Raw genomic sequence first — 18,290 nt, forward strand, 5'->3', positions numbered from 1 at the left:
CAGGAAGGGCCAAAGTCGTCTCTATTTTCTGAGGCGCCTGAGGTCCTTCAACATCTGCCGGACTATGCTCAGGATCTTCTATGAGTCTGTGGTGGCGAGTGCTATCCTCTATGCTGTTGCATGCTGGGGAAGCAGGCTGAGGGTGGCAGATGCCAACAGACTCAACAAAATGATCCGCAAGGCTGGTGATGTTGTGGGTGTGGAGCTGGACACGCTGACGGCCGTGTCAGAGAGGAGGACGCTGTCTAAGCTGCAGGCCATTATGGACAATGGCTCCCACCCACTCTACGATACGGTGATGAGACACAAGAGCTCATTCAGCTCAAGACTCATCGTACCAAAATGCACCACAGAGCACCACAGGAAGTCATTCTTACCTGTGGCCATCAAACTCCATAACTCCTCCCTCAGTGTGTGATTCAAAAAACTGTTCATATGTGCAATAACAATTGTGTGTGTAGAGTACTTAAATCTAGTGTACATACTGTAAATTCGATATATTGTCTTAAATTATTAGTAAAGTGTTTATTTTTACATAAATGGCTGCAACTGTAACAACTGCAATTTCCCCCTGGGATCAATAAAGGAATCTGAATCTGAATCTGAATAAATAAAATAATAACTTTCTGGCACAACCCATTGGCAGCATTCCGCAGACCACAGCGGTAAGTGAAACAGTCTGTGAAGCGTTCGATTTTGCCGACTTTTGACTGCAGAGGTGAAATAAACCAGATCTCGACTTTTTGGGGCGCCATGAACGCCAAATATCTTATTGTTGAATTCCAGACAAACCCAGTTTTATACGGCAAAAATAAAAGTGCACAGAGCACCCCTCCTGTCTTTCTCCACTTGAAGCAATCTACACTGGTAAAGCTCGCCAACATCCCTCGATTTTCACCGGCTCCGCAGTCACTATGGCAACATTTGCGTGATTTTATGCTGTTGTGGCCACGTACCACTGTGTCGTGCAGAGCGACCTTTTTATTAACACAAACGTGAATGCAGCTTGAGTGTTTTATGGCATGGCCAAATTATATGACTATACTCTTCAGCAGTCATGACGTCTGTATTTTGCGCTCTCTGCTCCACTGCTGTGCCATTTAGTGTAAACACAGTGATGGTGTGATTCTCTACCTGACTGGTTTTCTTACAGGCATTCTTAGTGCTACAACCACAATACCATGAACAAAACTGGGCAAAATATGGGCTCAATCTCAAAAGGCATCGCACTCTGACCTAAATGTTTTCCCCAAAGAAACTTAAGAGTAAGTAATATTAAACTAGAAAATTGAAGGAGACTAATTAAAGTCTTCGGGTTTTGTCAAACGGCAGAGGGCGCTTCTATGTGAGTCCAAAATTTGAGTTAATATGAAGCATTTCAGCAAAATTATGGCTTGTAAATGCTTAAACAACTGCATATAGAAGAATGCTTTCCTGAACACAGTACAGAATGAAATATTTCAACACGGCTGTTATATTGCAGCGCTTTTGAACTCTGATTATACAATTTCATGACGGTGCCTCATGCACACTCATGAGGTCAGAGTGAGAACTGCTTCATTCAGCCACTGAGCTGCTCAGCTCACCAACCAAGCAGTACGAAGTAGCAATAATCCCAACCAAACAGCACTCAGTAGCAGTAATGCCACCAAATGACTGATCGGTGAAATACATCCTTCTACTTTCCAAAATGAAAGGACAAGTGTTCAGAAACTATTTACATTTTTCTGTTTGAGCCATTTAAGCCTACTCGTATCTTTTCATTGATGACTCACTTGTAGGCATCGTCTGGTGTTTTGCATCATGTTTCTGAGATAAGGGGAGAAATACAAGGTAGTAAGGATCCACTTGAACCAGCTGTATTGCTACTGATGTGGGTCCCTTGCAGGATTTGCACCATGCCTGTGAACCACTGTCACGCATGTGTAGAGAACACTGCAATCTGTACCACATACTGGCAAGCATTTTGTGGCAGTTTAAAAGTACAGCGTTAGTTAAGCTGTAACAAAACTGGCATATTCTTCAGTAGAAATGATGTGTTTTAGTTCTCCTGTTCAGTGTAACTCACTTGGTTGAACTGAGCCAAGACTGAAAACGAGCCAAAAACTCAAAAACCCAATCCCATAGACCCTGTGGCCTTATGAATTCAATATTTAATGTTAAAGCATGTTTATTATTTTATTTATTTACTTACTTTGTAAGCTACATGTCAAGAAGAAAGCATGCAAAGGATTTTTTTAAGATCTTAGGCTTTTTGGTGAAAGTGCAAAAAGACCTTGAATGTTTCTAAATATTTTCTTTGACAGAAAAAGGAAGATTTCAGAAGTCTAAGAGAGTAAATAAATAAAAAGCAACTGTAAAAAGTGTGGCAAGACAAAATACTTTCTTCAGGTACTTTTCCGATGTATTATTTTAATTAAGAGTATCTTTCACGGGGCTCCTTTAAGATTAGTCATCATGATACCGCATCATCTTTTGGTCACTAGTTGAAGCATCAAAAATATATCGAGATAAAATGTGTAACTAACCAAAGATATCTAAATAAAGCCAACAGAATACGTCCTTCCCCTTTCCATTAGTGTTAAACGTGCGCATGCTTTGGCATAACTCACATCTCAGAGTTCTCAGATACAGATGCAAGACACATGTAAGTTGAAATAATGAAATTTGTAAACTGAATATTAATGCTGCATGTTGTATACACACTGTGACTGTACTACAGACCACAAAGAGTTTTCCGTTTGTAAGAAGTTTATTCACAATAAGTATTTAAGGAATGACTAAATTAATTTTTCTGTTCTCACAGAATGGGGTGGATGAGTCGGTACCTTCTCAGCTGTTGGATTTGGTGTTCACTTCTCACCATGCTGAATGCTGAACAACCAGAACTGGGTGGTCCAGAAGACTGCAAGAATGCTGACTTCGTTCCTGGCTACAACCTTGGTGGAGAAGGCTTTGACGTAAAGATGGAGCGAAAAGGGTCTTATGTAATCGACATGGAAAAGTGGGACACTGGGAATGGCAGCTGCAAAATGTACAGTAACGCGTACCTGAAGAAGGCAAAGCAGAAGACACCAGCTGCTGTGGTGTTCTGGAGAGCACTCCCAAAGTGTTCAATGAAGGTCTCCAGCAAGATTTGAGTCGAGTGAAGCTCTTGTGAACGATTCTACTTCTTCAATCTCAAACAACTGGAAAACTGGACTCGATGTGATGTTTAAGGGTTCGGGTTCATTAGGAGGAACTCATTCCCGTGAAGCAAAGTTTGGTATGAAGAAGTCAAAGGAGGACAATTTCAGCTTTACCAAGCATGTTGTCAAATGCAGCTTTTACAGGTGAGCCATTTTGTTGTGAAATAATTCTAAATGGTACAATAAAAACTTATAATTGTATACAAATAATGGATATGAATACCTTCAAAAATCCTTTACAGCTACAAAATAGCATCTTCACCCCCACTGCATTGTGAGTTTCTTCAGGCTCTGCAGTCTCTTCCCCGAGAATATGATTCACATGCCTATCAACGCATAATTGACATGTTTGGCACACATTATACCACAGGAGTGGACTTAGGTGGGAAGATGAAAGCAGTAACAGCCATCAGAACCTGTAAAGCAGCACTGAGTGGACTTAAAGATACAGCAGTCAAAGACTGTTTGGATGTGGAAGCATCAGGCACATACAAGACTGCTACTTTGAGTACAGAATCCCAACACTGTCGAGACTTAAAGAAGAAAATGAATACAGATGGAAATTTCAGCTCAATGTTTAATGAGCGACAGACAGAGATTGTAGGAGGGAACATCAATGGTGAGGATCTCCTTTTCTCCAGGAACTCGCACACAAATTCTCTAAACCAGTGGCTGGATTCCCTGAAGACCATCCCAGATGTTGTGACATACACTCTTCACCCCCTACATTCAGTGCTGAACAAGAACCACCCTGCCAGGAACAGACTAAAGAAGGCAGTAGAAAATTATATCCGTGACAACGCCTTAAAAAAGGTTTGCTGTGGGTCCTGTAAGATAGGGCACCAGAATAGTGCAAGAGATCGTTGTGCCTGTGTTTGTGAAAGTAGTCAAAATATACTGTCCAACTGCTGTGCTGTTGAAAAAGGTCTAGCCACACTGAAGGTTTTCAAACTCCGAGCCAATGGTTTATATGGAGATCACTGGACTGAAACAGACGGCTCTGTAGAGGTCAGTTACGGCGACACGGTCAGGCGCACTGCTGTAATTAAAGATAATAACAATCCTCGTTGGACAGAATCATTTGAGTTTGGTCCCGTCAAGCTGTCCATCAGCAAAAAACTCTCTTTCAAAGTATATGATGAAGACACGTACTGGAACAGTGACCTTCTTGGAAAGTGCTCCTTTGACCTGAGAAGTGGAAAAGTGACTGACACGTGTTTCTTCCAATATGGCACCTTCTTTTTCTCCTATTCTGTAGAATGTGCTCCTAGTCTGCAGGGTGTAAAGTGTGCAGATTACAGTGCTTCTCCGATGGACTCCCATCTGGCCAAAATATTCCAGTCCAGAAACGGCATTCTGGCTAAAGATATGTGGAAGCTCCAGGAGGCCCAGAATTACTCCAATAACCCCTATTTCAAGGGTTATAAATAGTAATACAAACCTTATGCAGCAGTTATGATGCTAAAAAGCTTAGTGTATTTGGCTTGTTTCACAGATTAAGAACATCTGCATAAATGTAACAAAAAAGTCTTTTACTTGGTTTCATATTTTAACCATTGCTTGCTGAATGTTTGACTGCCTTGCAAGTTGCACTTTGGTTTAATTAAAGCATCCACAAAGACAGACCTGAGTTTGTTTTCTTCTTCAAAAAAAAGTCCTTACACTGACCAACCACCTCACATCGTCCACTCTATTAGACACAGATACTTTCTTAATCCTCCTTGTAGATGTAAAATCTGAGACGATAGCTCATCTGTTGCTACAGAGTTTGTGTTGGTCATCCTCAAGTCCTTCATCAATGTTCATATGATGCTGCCCACAGGATGCTGTTGGCTGGTTGGTTGGTTGGTTTTGGTTGGTGGACTACAGTGGACTACAGTGACACTCGGGTATTTTAAAACTCCAGCACTTCTGTGTTTGTTCCACTCGCACTAGCGCCACACACACTAACATGACACCACCACATCAGTTTCACTGCAGTGCTGAGAATGATCCGAGTAATACCTGCTCTGAGGTGGCCCTGACCATTAAAGAACACGGTAACAAAGTACGCAGAGAAACAGATGAACTACAGTCTGTAATTTTAGAACTATAAAGTCTCCTATATGACAAGTGGACCTGATAAAATAGACACAAGGTAGGTGTACTAAAGCACAGCCATGAGGCTTCCTTACAATGTAAGCACTGATCTCACAATCACCAAACCTAAGTGAGAGCAGCAGGACGACAGCACCAACATGAACGTATGTAACTGCACCTTCTATATATAATGGAGAAAACTAATCACCGAAGACTTGACTAAACAAGTAGATACTAGACTTGAAATCTGAGATTGTGTCTGAGCCACAATCTTAACTTGACAGGTTAATTAAAAAAACAGCCCACTGTCTGCTGTAGCTAGAAACTGAGCAATCTTAGGGAAAAAAAAGACATCCAAAATCAAATTTACAACCCAACATGTTGCCTAGGGTACTGTGGGATCAGTACCATGTGGCACTAAAACACTGAATTGACAAAAAACTGACCAATGTTTGCGCTCCTGAAGTTATTTTACTAAAACCAACCACTGTTATGATGTCTAGTACCACAGTGGAAGAATCAAACTGTGGAAAGCATCAAAGAAAAACGCTTGCCTGCTAAAAAAGCTAACTACATTAAACCTCACTACCCATAATCAAAACCATATGGTACATTGCCCGCCCTCTGACCTAGGGAACTAGACAGAGTAGAATCCTAAAGGGTGCAAAGGTAAAGGCCTCTTACCTGTTTAAAACCTCATGCAGCACATACAGTCAAGCAGCTCTTGTAAACGGAGTTGGGAGTGTGCCGGTGAGATTCTTCCAGCAGAAGCGAACCTGTACACAAGAAACCAAGTCTACCGTGACCAAAATTTGGGAGTGTGCTGATAAATCTTCCAACTAAATCACACCCCCAACACAAGAGCTGTAAAAGTGTGCAGGTGAAATATTAAACCAAAGTACTTATCCACCAGATTATATATGTTTAAATGATTCAGTGATTCTCTTATAACTACAGACCTTTGGCTGAACAAAATAGCTTCATGGTAATTACCAAATAATTTATAGTAGTTATAGAAAGAATAGAATTCATAACAGAATAACAAACCTTCCATTTAATGAATTAACAGTTTTTTTAATTTTTAACATTCCATGCTGCTACATTCTGGCAAGGACAAGAAGCACCACTAGTGAGAGGCTCAGCTTAGTTTTAATAAGACAATAGCGCCCCCTTTTTGAGTGAGTGGAGTTTCTGAGTTTCAGGTAAACGCAAACCAGTTCGATTAAGAAATTGTCGTATCTGTAGATTTATCTGTGGACTTAACTGAAGCAAAACTGTAAAGTCATCCTGGCCATAAATTATTCACTATGAGGTGTCGTGCAGGTGGTGACTGTTCCGTCTGGCATAGTGATCAGTGTCTGTCTGTCGATTTTTTTTTCTGCTTTTAAATGCTTTGCACAGATGGTTCAAATCTTCCAGTCTCCTTTCCTGAGGTCTTCTTTTACACCGTACGCAATACTGGCCCACAGAGACATAACATGCTAACAAACAAACTGGCAACTCAGCCAGATAAGTGTGAAAAACAGTCCAGCTTTGCTTACAAAGACAACACATGCACAGCATCTCAAAGTAAGGATTAGAGTTAGTTAGTGTTCCCTTTACTCCATCGACAGCAGCTCTTCAGATCTATTAGGACAAGATGATAAAAGCGCTGAGCTGGGCCATAACAAACTCTGTACAATCACATTTTAGAGAAGTCCACTACCAAGCTATACACCACAGTTCTTGCTTGTGCAAGCCCACTTGTACTGTTCTGACCTCTGTCAACCTCTCCACTCACTCTTTCTGATGAACTCCTTGGTGAAGTGGGCTGTATGTGGATTGTAAACAGGGCTGCTAACTTTCATGTTCTCACGCTAAGCTTCTACATTTGCTACTAGACATTTACATACCTCTCCTAAGACTCACAAAGCTCCCAACTACTGACACTGTTCCAGTGCTCACTATTTAAAAAAACCTGGGCCAGCAAAGGTGGTCTTTAATGGTCTTGGAAATGCAAGTGAAGTTTAGGACGCCAACTCCAGCACTGTACACTACAGCTTGTGCAAAATTCGGGAGCAAGAACACAAACACATGTGATTTGTGATTATCTCAGACAGTTTTAGCTTCACAACACTGGCTGCCTGTTTCTTTCACAACTAGGCCAGTCAACTGTACTGGTTTAGCACCTTCACTCATCTTTGAATGTCTGCTATGCTTAAAATCACACTTTGAGACCATCCAATTCTGCCTTCTCCATACTGCACATATGACAGTTAAAAAAGAGCAACCTTTCATTCTAGAACACATTACCAATAAATATTTTCCAGCGTTCTGAAAAAACTAATATATTTCTAAAAACATATTTTAACTAGCTTTTATTATTTTTCTCACTTTTTTATTATTTTTCTGGCACATTACACTATTTTAGTCTAACCTAATTGATCACTGCTATAGAAAAAAAACACTTTTTGAGCGTGAAGAACCTTTGGAACATGTAAAGCTTTTATACTTTGTAACGTGGAGCGAAGAGGCGGACGCAAGTGCTGAGATAAGCGAGATTTATTAAGGGCAAATCCAAAATCAGGGTCGAGACGGTCCAGGGTCAATAAGCCAACACGGATTGCATGAGAGTTAGACACGACGAGAAACACAAACAGATCCTAATCACCAAACAACAAACAAAGATTCAAACAGTTCTGTCAACATACATCAAACAAACAGCACGATCAAACAAAGACACGGGGAAAACACAGGGCTTAAATACATAAGGTTAACGAGGGACAGGTACAAAAAGGTGGAGACAATCAGGGGTGGAGTCATGAAACAAGGGGCAGGAGTAGAAAACCAAAACAAATGCACATGGACTGGGAGGGGCCAGTCGTGACACACTTACAAAAGCAGTTCTTTTATGGCACATTTTTAGACTTTGTAGCTAACTGGTTTGTAAAATCAGATTACTTTAGATATATTCAGAATATTTTCAGATATATTCCGAATATACAGGTTTGTCCCATTTTCATTTCCAGTAACGAGTAACGGCACATGCGGTAAGCAGTGGAGTACAAGTCATGTTCATTATATAACAGCTTCTACACACAAACAGTGCATTATATGTCAGAATAAAAGCTATAGTTAATCGGCGAAAGCTGCACAGCAACCCAACTGACATTTTCCTAGTTTAATATTACTAACTTAAGTACAGTAAGTAGTGCTGAAGTAGGAACGAGCATGAGACTGCTGGTTTTAGGATTAAATACCTCAAGCTATTCCACTAATACTGTATTGTAAAGCGATGGGATCGGGCAGAGGGTGCAGACCGGGTAGCAACAACCTCTAAGGGTTTGCACGGAATATGTCTCTACAATATGTAGCTTGCAGCTTCCAGGGGTGGGATGAGGTTCTACCACATGCGAACACTAGGGGCTCCTTGCTAAACATGACTGATTCTCATGTTCAGCATAACTTACTCAACTTAACTCATTGGCATTTCAGCTCCAGCTTCAAGACAGACATTTGAAGCTTCAAAAAGACACTCAGGTAAGCATAGAAACTTGTTTTATTTTCCTAAATATAGAACATTCAGGACATGCTACATTGCCCCTAGGTGTGAGTGACTGTGTCTGCCCTGCGATGGACTGGCGACCTGTCCAGGATGTGTCCAGCCTCCGCCCGATGACTGCTGGGATAAGATCGCTGCTGGGATCGTCACCTTTTCAAAAAAGAGTGACCATGTCACCCGTTTTTCACTGGCTGCCCATTACATTCCGTATTCAGTACAAAGTTCTCCTTATAACACATAAAGCTCTGCACAGTCTGGCTGAATGTTTACGTTGTCTTTTTGTTTGATGTGTTGTTATTTAATGTGTTGATGCTCTTTAACTGTAAAGCAACCTTGAGCATGGGAAAGGTGCTATATAAATAAAAGTGATGATGATGATGATGATTTCTGTTGGTGCTGGAGAAGGAAAACATGCAAAGGATTTTTAACCATCTCAGGACTTTTGGTTAAAAGTGCAAAAAGACCTTGAATGTTTATAAATACATTCCTTGATAGAAGAAGGAGAATTTTAGCAGTCCAGTGAGTCGTCATGAAAATGTGTCATCTTTTGGTCACTGGTTGAATAATCAGTTTATATACCTGACCAATGATATCTTTGGTTAGGTATATTAAGCCTTAAGGTTAAGCCCCGTTTGAGCTGCCTTTTGGAGATGATTTGGAGAAAAGGCGAGGAAAAGAATGATTAAGAAATCTTTTCTTCGTCTGGCTCCACCCTCCACCATTCAACCCCCACTTGTCTTCCTAGCTCCACCCCTTTGCTATCGCAGTCACCCTGTATAGTAGCCCTATTTGTCTGATCTTGCTGTTGTGACCGTGCTGTGTTGTGGTTTCCCTATGGCCGCTTCTGAAAATTCAGAATGCATACTGTGAGAATAGTTGTGTGTCCAGATAGGCAGCGTTCATCAAACAGCACACTGCCCTATCCCAAGAATCCACTGCAGTGGAAGAAGAAATTCAGGCTGAGGGATGTAATTTTCCAATGCCGGAGAGCCGAGGGGACAGGAGACAAAGGGGTGGGTATTCATTTTTGTGTGAAAGATGAGAAAAGCATATCTAAGACATAAATATACCATTGCAGGCATCCTTGCACAATACAAATTGTTATTCTTATTCAGAGCCAGCTCACCACTAAAGGCCGACCACCCAAAACGGCATTTTTTAAGTGTCTGTAAATAAGAAATGTGCGTTTTTGAGTCAAATAACAAACTGCATCATAAAATAAGCAGTTTGCATAAATCTTATTACTTACTGATTATGGTAAAAGTGTTATTTATTAGGAATTTCTGTCTCTCCAGACTGCATTCATATCATTACTGTTGATATTTCCAATCTAAAGGAATTTAATCTAAATGAATATTGTCAGTATAATCCGATCTAATTTGCAGTAACAGAAATAGTGGTGTAACTGTTAAGTAGTCAAGCTGGTGAACAGCTGACAGACATCGTGTGCTGTGGTGCAGACACAGCTGCAGCTATACATTCTCTTAAGGCTGGTTTGTCTTTGGGTCTCGTTGACGTCTTTTTGCTCTTTTTTTGTTTATTCTTATTGAATTCATCTTCAAATTTGACTGGACTGTCAAATAAAGTGCAGAGACGTACCTCATAACTACCACAACCATGTTTGTAAGGAAAATCATTTTGGTAGTAAAACTCAGCCTCACAGGTTAAAGAATGGGAAAGAAATAGTGGATGTAGTCCGTCCAAGAATGTGTGGATACTTCACACTTGCATAGTGAAAGTGCATAGCTCTTTAACGGTCAAGTAGTGCACACTTAGTATGTACTTTATAAATATGCCGATTAGGACGTGGCACATAGTTGATTTTCCATTATACTTGTTTATTTGTCTGTTGAGTTCTTTCATATACTGGAACTCGTGCATGTATTCTGCATATAAAGCCCCTCATTCATGACAGTAACATGCACGGGAAACTTTAGGCATGTAGTTATGAAAAACATCAAGCTAACAAAGAAATCTGAGAGCCAAAAGAATGGCCCTGATGAACAGACCAAAAAGACTCGAAACGCCCAACACTGCTTTGTTTAGCATGGGATTTTGCTCATGAGGAAAGTCTGATGTGAAAAACTTCATGCAGAAATGATTCTGAACTTACTTTAGGTGTTTTTACAGTTATATTTGTGCCAAATTTAGACAGTATTTTATATTTGGCACCTTTAAGATTCGTCATCATGTAAATGTAGCATCTGTCCCTCCCTCTGCCACAAGTACTTAAGATGAGACATTTGGGCTTGACTCACATTTGAGATACAGATATGACACAAGACATAAGTAAGTTGTGAAGAAACTAATTGAAAGTCAAATAAAATGAATTGTTTAAGCTGAGTTCTAATCATTTAATGCTGTGTATGTGCTGTGGGCTGTACCACAGAGATTAATGACTAATGTTTTTAGGTTTAATCCCATTGATTATTTAAGAAATCATTAAAGTATTTTATTATTTTTGTATCTTACAGAACGGGGTGGATCTAAAGTACCTTCGACCAGTCGGCGGGATTCAACTGTTTAAAAACCAGGCGTTAGTAGATCACCTGAAGTTGAAAAAAGCAAGACTGATCGCAGATGCCTACTTACTCTCCCCAACACCATAGGCCAGCCTGCACCACAGTACACTGGAGCAGAATGCTACGGTGGTGGACTCTCCTGATATAAGACCTGGAGATACTGCTGCATTTGAGAAGTTTGTACTTCAGATTCAGTCACTGGTAGGCATGCTTCAGACTCTAGGCCCGGAGGGACAAGTGGAGCTACAGTGTGGCTCACATGTAGCTCGCCTGCTCAGTGAGCTACCACCTGAACAGAGGGCGTTTCACCACTACACGTGTTCACCTACACATAGGAGAAAGCCTTTCCATCCAGTGCTGAAACCAGATCAGATCAGTGCCCAGAAACCAGATCAGAAAGTATGCAGAGATGCGTACGGGACAATGAACTGGATAAGAACAGAGAACTGTGATACACAGACTCTAAGCGGTGGAGTACAGAGGAGTCCGCATGCATGTAAATTAAATCCACCTAGTCTAAAACAAAACACTTAAGGACATAGCGTGCAAAAGCCGTTCCGAGCTGCTAAATCCAGGCAGGTCCTATTACGATAATAAAAACCCAGCCAAACCTTCAGTTTCTTCACTAGGTTCTCATTATCTCATTAAGTACTTGTAGGATGGCACTTTTTCATTTTTGACCCCTCCTAAGGTATGAACACCAACAGAATATGAGATCTGAAGCCAGTTATTAGGCTGATGGAAACATTAATAAGCAGCATATTAAAAGATGTAAAGCCAGTTTGTGATTTAGGAGCATCTTAAGGTTTGATCCAGTATCCAAATGACAAATTGGACTCATCCACCTTTCTGTTCAGCTGGTGTTAGTGACACTGGTGACACAAAGATTTTTGCCAATCTGATTGACTATATTCCAATTACAGATTTAGACTGAGGTGTTTATTCTTGCTCTATTCAATAATCTGGTGGAAAATCTGTTTACATCCACGCTAAAAGTAATCCGACGCTAAATGAAGCACAAGCGTGGAGAACCACTTACCATGACAGTGAGCATCACGTGAGGTCCAGTCAGCATGAGATGAGGAGCAGTGAGCAGTGCTTCTGTTTTTAATTGCTTTTAAAATGACGTCGGACTCAGGAAAACGTCCTTCACATGTCCTTATTAAAGAAGGCCGGGAGGAAGACGTCGTGTTCTGAGACACGTAAGCTGGATTTCCGTCCCACCACCGTCTTTTACAGATCAGAGCATAAACTCCGTCTCCTCTGCAGACCAGTTTCTGCAGAGTTGTTCTGCTGTGTTGAACGGTATAAAATTTCAACTTGCAGAATGGATTTAAACTTTCCGATAGGGAATGTAATCCCATACAGGCGTTTACATGGATATTATTCTTCTATTTAACAGATTATTTATAGGATTACCCACCTTGTTCAATCGGGTAGAAATTGTATTCTGAATGGCCTCAATCGGACTAGACTATTCCAACTGAGGTGTTTACATAGACGTGTTCTATTCTGGTTGAGCTATTAGTCGGATTATTAACAGATTATTAGGCTACCTGTAAATGTTGCTAGTGATTCTTTGACTTTCATCACAAAGCAAGTCAATGAAGATCTTAAGACAGGCTCTCCTAGACAGTCCATTTTAGGATTAGGCATTATAGCTGCATTTGTTCCAGGCTTGTGGAGTAACTCCCTGATAAACAGAACGATGTATAAAGGAGGCTTTGCAGTGTAGGGAAAGGAGATGCTGGATGAGTTAAACCATCTGAGAAAACCATTAAAAGCAATACAAGTGATGATTTTACAGATAAGCTGAGCTTAAGTATTGTACTACAGAGAAGTCAAAAGGTAAATCTGTGGAAGAAACTGGTTTGCAGTTCCATGAAATGTAGTGGGGTTTTTAAGATATTATGGACTGGCTTGTACCTCACTCGCTCCACAAGGGGGTGCAATTATCACATTAAAATAGCACATTGTGCTTTATGAGAGCTGAGCCTCTCATCAGTGATGCTTCTGTCCTTCCCAAAATGTAAGGGCATGGAAATAAAAAATCCCATATGCTGAAGGTTTGTTATTAAGTTATTAATTATATTTGTTCCATAACTACTATAAATGACCCACGAGCCAGAAGGATAACCGGCTTAGACGATGTGTGTACTATAAATTATTTGGTAATTACCATGCAGCTGCTTTGTTAAGCTAAAGGCCTGTAGTTCTGAGAGTGACTTAAGGGGTTAAAATTCAGTGACTCATTGAATACATACATTCTGTATGTACATATATTTATATATTCTGGCATGATTTGGTTGGGAGATTTATCAGCAACTCCCAATTCCTTGTAAACACCTTTACATTTGCACCAGTTAGGATTCTACTCTCTTTAGCTTCCAGTTGGTTTCAATAAATTGGCTTCAAAAGCTCTATTGTGGTGTCAGATTTCAAGTCTAGGCTACTTGCTTAGTCAAGCTTTTGTTGATTAGTTTTCCTCTGACATAAAAGGTGCAGACCAGGACGTTTTTGGACATAGAGCATTATGATGAACTGAGATGTTGGTGCTGTCATCCCACTGCTCTCACCCAGGTTTGTTGATGGTGGAATGGAGGAGCGCTGACATCTTAGGGAGTCTGTGCTTCCGTCTTTTAGTTAGGATGTAACAGCTCGGCCTGACGGAGTCACTGCATGCTCTATATCAACCCTACATTGTGTAGTCACCCCACACAGAACTCATTATTTGTTAATCTGAGCACTCATGTCCAAAGAGAGGCTCTTTATTATTTTCATTCACGGCTGTATATTAATTATCAAGTCTTATTTATCAAAAATGTATCAATCTTAATAGTCAAATCTTTATTAATTTTGCTATTGTGTTAGCGCAACACACACTAACACACCAACACCACGTCAGGGTTACTGCAGTGCTGAGAATGATTCACCACCCAAACAGTACCTGCTCTGTGAGGGTCCATGGGGTCTCCCCCTGGAGCCAGGCCTGGGGGAGGGGCTCAGCAGCGAGCGTCTGGTGGCCGGGCATTTACTCATGGTGCCCAGCCGGGCCCAACCCGAAGGAGTTACATGAGTCCCCCCTCCCATCGACCCACCACCAATGGGAGGGGCAGTAGTAGGGGTTCGGTGCTTTTGGAACTTGGAACGTTACCTCACTGGCGGGGAAGGAGCCTGAGTTGGTGAGCGAGGTTGAAAGATACCGGCTAGATATAGTCGGGCTCACCTCAACACACAGCTTGGGCTCTGGGTCCAATCTCCTTGAGAGGGGCTGGACTTTATTCTTTTCTTTAGCTGCCCATAGTGAGAGGCGGCGGGCAGGTGTGGGCTCTCTCATAGCCCCTCGACTCGGTGCCTGTATGTTGGGGTTTTCTCCGGTGGACGAGAGGGTAGCTTCCCTACGCCTTCGGGTTGGGGAACGGGTCCTGACTGCTGTCTGTGCTTATGCACCGAACAGCAGTTCAGAGTACCCAGCCTTCTTAGAGTCCTTGGGAAGGGTGCTTGAAAGTGCTCCTCCTGGAGACTCTATTGTCCTACTGGGGGACTTTAACGCTCACGTGGGCAACGACAGTGAGACCTGGAGTGGTGTGATTGGGAGGAATGGCCTCTCTGATCTGAACCCAAGTGGTATTCAGTTTTTGGACTTCTGTGCAAACCACAGTTTGTCCATCACAAACACCATGTTTGAACACAAGGATGTCCATAAATGCACATGGCACCAGGACACCCTGCGGCACCATGGCCGCAGTTCAATGATTGACTTTGGAGTCGTGTCATCGGACTTGCGGCCATGTGTTTTGGACACTCGGGTAAAGAGAGGAGCTGAGCTGTCAACTGGCATCAAAAAGGCCAAACACCACTACAAAGGGAAGGTAGAAGAACACTTCTCCAACTCCGATCCCCGGCGTATGTGGCAAGGACTCCAGATTATGACAGATTACAAGACCACCAACCCCTCCCCCGCCTCCTCTGATGTTTCCTTCCTCAACGAGCTCAACAATTTCTATGCTCGTTTTGAGGAAGGGAACCCAACAACTGCAACCAAGGCAGATGTGTCTGCAGACCACCAACCACTGACTCTTTCTCCCACCGACGTAGGAGTGGAGCTGGGCAGGATTAAAGCCCACAAGGCTGCGGGTCCTGATGGCATCCCTGGACGTGTTCTCAGAACATGTTCTGGTGAGCTGGCAGGAGTGCTGACGGACATATTCAACCTGTCCTTGGCCCGTGCTGTGGTACCAAGCAGTCATCCCCTCAAAACTCATCACAAAACTCACAGACTTGGGTATTAGTTCTCTCATGTGCAACTGGTTACTGGACTTCCTGACCAACCGACCCCAACATGTCCGGTGGGACAACCACTGCTTATCCACCATCACCATAAACACCGGTGTACTACAAGGCTGTGTGATGAGTCCCTTCCTCTACTCCCTCTTCACCCATGACTGCAAGCCTGTCGATGGTTCCAATACCATCATTAAGTTTGCGGATGACATCACGGTGCTTGGCCTCATCAAAAACAACGATGAGACAGCCTATAGGGAGGAGGTGGATGGTCTGGCTGAGTGGTGCGACACTAACAACCTTCTGCTCAACGCTGAGAAAACTAAGGAGCTCATTGTGGACTTCAGAAGGAATGCTGACCCACATCCACCCATCCACATCAAGGGGACGGCAGTGGAGCGTGTGAACAGCTTCAAGTTCCTTGGTGTCCACATCAAGGATCTCACCTGGACGACCAGCTGCTCCAAGCTGGTAAAGAAGGCTCACCAGCGCCTCTTCTTTCTGAGGAGGCTGAGGATGAATCACCTGTCCTCAAGACATCCTGGTGAACTTCTATCGCTGCACCATTGAGAGCATCCTGACCAACTGCATCACAGTATGGTACGGGCGCTGCTCTGCCTCAGACCGGAAGGCACTGCAAAGGGTGGTGAAAACTGCCCAGCGCATCATCGGTGCACCACTTCCTGCCATAGAGGACATCTACAGGAAGCGGTGTCTGAAGAGGGCTGGGAAAATCATCAAAGATCCCAGTCACCCAGCACACAGACTCTTCACCCCCCTGCCCTCTGGGAGGCGCTACAGGAGCCTCCGGACTAAGACCACCAGGTACCGTAATAGCTTCTTCCCAACAGCTGTCACACTCCTGAACTCTGCCTCCTGACATCTAAATAACAATGGACTGTACACACAGACTTACACACCACTCAACACCACTTACCGGCACTTACATCTGCTGTATATACTGCCCATTATTGTATATACTGTGTAAATACTCTACCTTTTCATAAGTACATACTTATCCCCCTTCATATTTATAACCTGTTCATAGTACTTTATACCCCCTCATATTTATAACCTGTTCATAGTACTTATACCCCTCATATTTATAACCTGTACATTCTTGTTTATAACCTGTATAACCTCCTTCATGTTCATACCCCCTCATATTTTTTTAACCTGTATATACTATAATTACTGTACATTGTAAGATAAATATTTATATTGCTGCTAAGCACTTCTGGATGGATGCAAACTGCATTTCGTTGCTTTGTACCTGTGACATACGCAATGACAATAAAGTTGAATTCTATTCTATTCTAACTGATCACCACCTGGTAGTGAGTTGGATCAGGTGGTGGGGGAAGATGCCAGTCAGACCAGGCAAGCCCAAACGTATAGTGAGGGTTTGCTGGGAACGTCTGGCAGAAGAACCTGTCAGATTGATCTTCAACTCACACCTCCGTTAGAACTTTGACCAGATATCGGGGGAGGTGGGGGACATTGACTCAGAATGGGCCATGTTCCGTTCCTCCATTGTTGAAGCGGCTGACTGTAGCTGTGGCCGTAAGGTAGTTGGTGCTTGTCGGGGCGGTAATCCTCGAACCCTGTGGTGGACACCCCAGGTGAGAGATGCCGTCAAGATGAAGGAGGAGTCCTACCGGGCATGGTTGGCCTGTGGGACACCAGAGGCTGCTGGCAGGTATCGACAGGCCAAGCAATCTGCGGCTTCAGTCGTCACCAAGGCAAAAACCCGTGTATGGGAGGAGTTTGGTGAGGCCTTGGAAAGTGACTTTAAGTCGGCTCCGAAAAGATTCTGGCAAACCTTCAGGCGACTCAGAAGGGGAAAGCAGTGTGCCACTAGCACTGTATATAGTGGAGATGGTGTGCTGCTGACTTTAACTGAAGAGGACCTTCTCAATCCCACCGACACGTTCTCCGGTGAGGAGGCAGAGTCTGGGGACATGGGAATAGGCTTGTCCATTACTGAGGCCGAAGTCGCTAAGGTAGTTAAGAAGCTCCTTGGTGGCAAGGCTCCAGGGGTGGATGAGATCCGCCCTGAGTTCCTCAAGGCTCTGGATGTTGTGGGCCTGTCTTGGCTGACACGCCTTTTCAACATTGCGTGGACATCGGGGGTGGTGCCACTGGATTGGCAGACTGGGGTGGTGGTGTCTCTTTTTAAAAAAGGGGACCGGAGGGTGTGTTCCAACTACAGGGGAATCACACTCCTCAGCCTCCCTGATAAGCTCTGTGCAGGGGTACTGGAGAAGAGAGTCCGGCTTATAGTTGAACTTCGGATCCAGGAGGAGCAGTGCAGGTTCCGTCCTGGTCATGGAACACTGGACCAACTCCTCACCCTCTCCAGGATTCTAGAGGGTTCATGGGAGTTTGCCCAACTAGTCCACATGTGCTTTGTGGATCTGGAGAAGGCATTCGACTGTGTTCCCCGGGGTATTCTGTGGGAGGTGCTTTGGGAGTACGGGGTACATGGCTCTTTGCTACGAGCCATTCAGGCCCTGTACAAACAAAGCAGGAGTTTGGTTCGCATGGCCGGCATTAAGTCAGACTCGTTCCCAGTGAGAGAATCCCACCGATTCTATTCATCATTTTTACGGATAGAATTTCTATGCGCAGTCAGGGGATGGAGGGTGTCCGGTTTGGTGACCTCAGGGTCACATC

The 18,290-nt window shown here is 43.0% G+C and overlaps 2 pseudogenes; both read left to right on the forward strand.

Moving 5' to 3' along the window:
• The first annotated feature begins 2,606 nt into the window (after positions 1–2,606).
• Positions 2,607–4,743, forward strand: LOC108413458 (annotated as a pseudogene).
• Positions 4,744–15,629: 10,886 nt separating this feature from the next.
• Positions 15,630–18,290, forward strand: part of LOC108441817 — a 42,238-nt pseudogene continuing 39,577 nt past the window's right edge.

Source organism: Pygocentrus nattereri, chromosome 27 (assembly GCF_015220715.1).
Source record: "Pygocentrus nattereri isolate fPygNat1 chromosome 27, fPygNat1.pri, whole genome shotgun sequence".
Classification (NCBI taxonomy): Eukaryota; Metazoa; Chordata; class Actinopteri; order Characiformes; family Serrasalmidae; genus Pygocentrus; species Pygocentrus nattereri.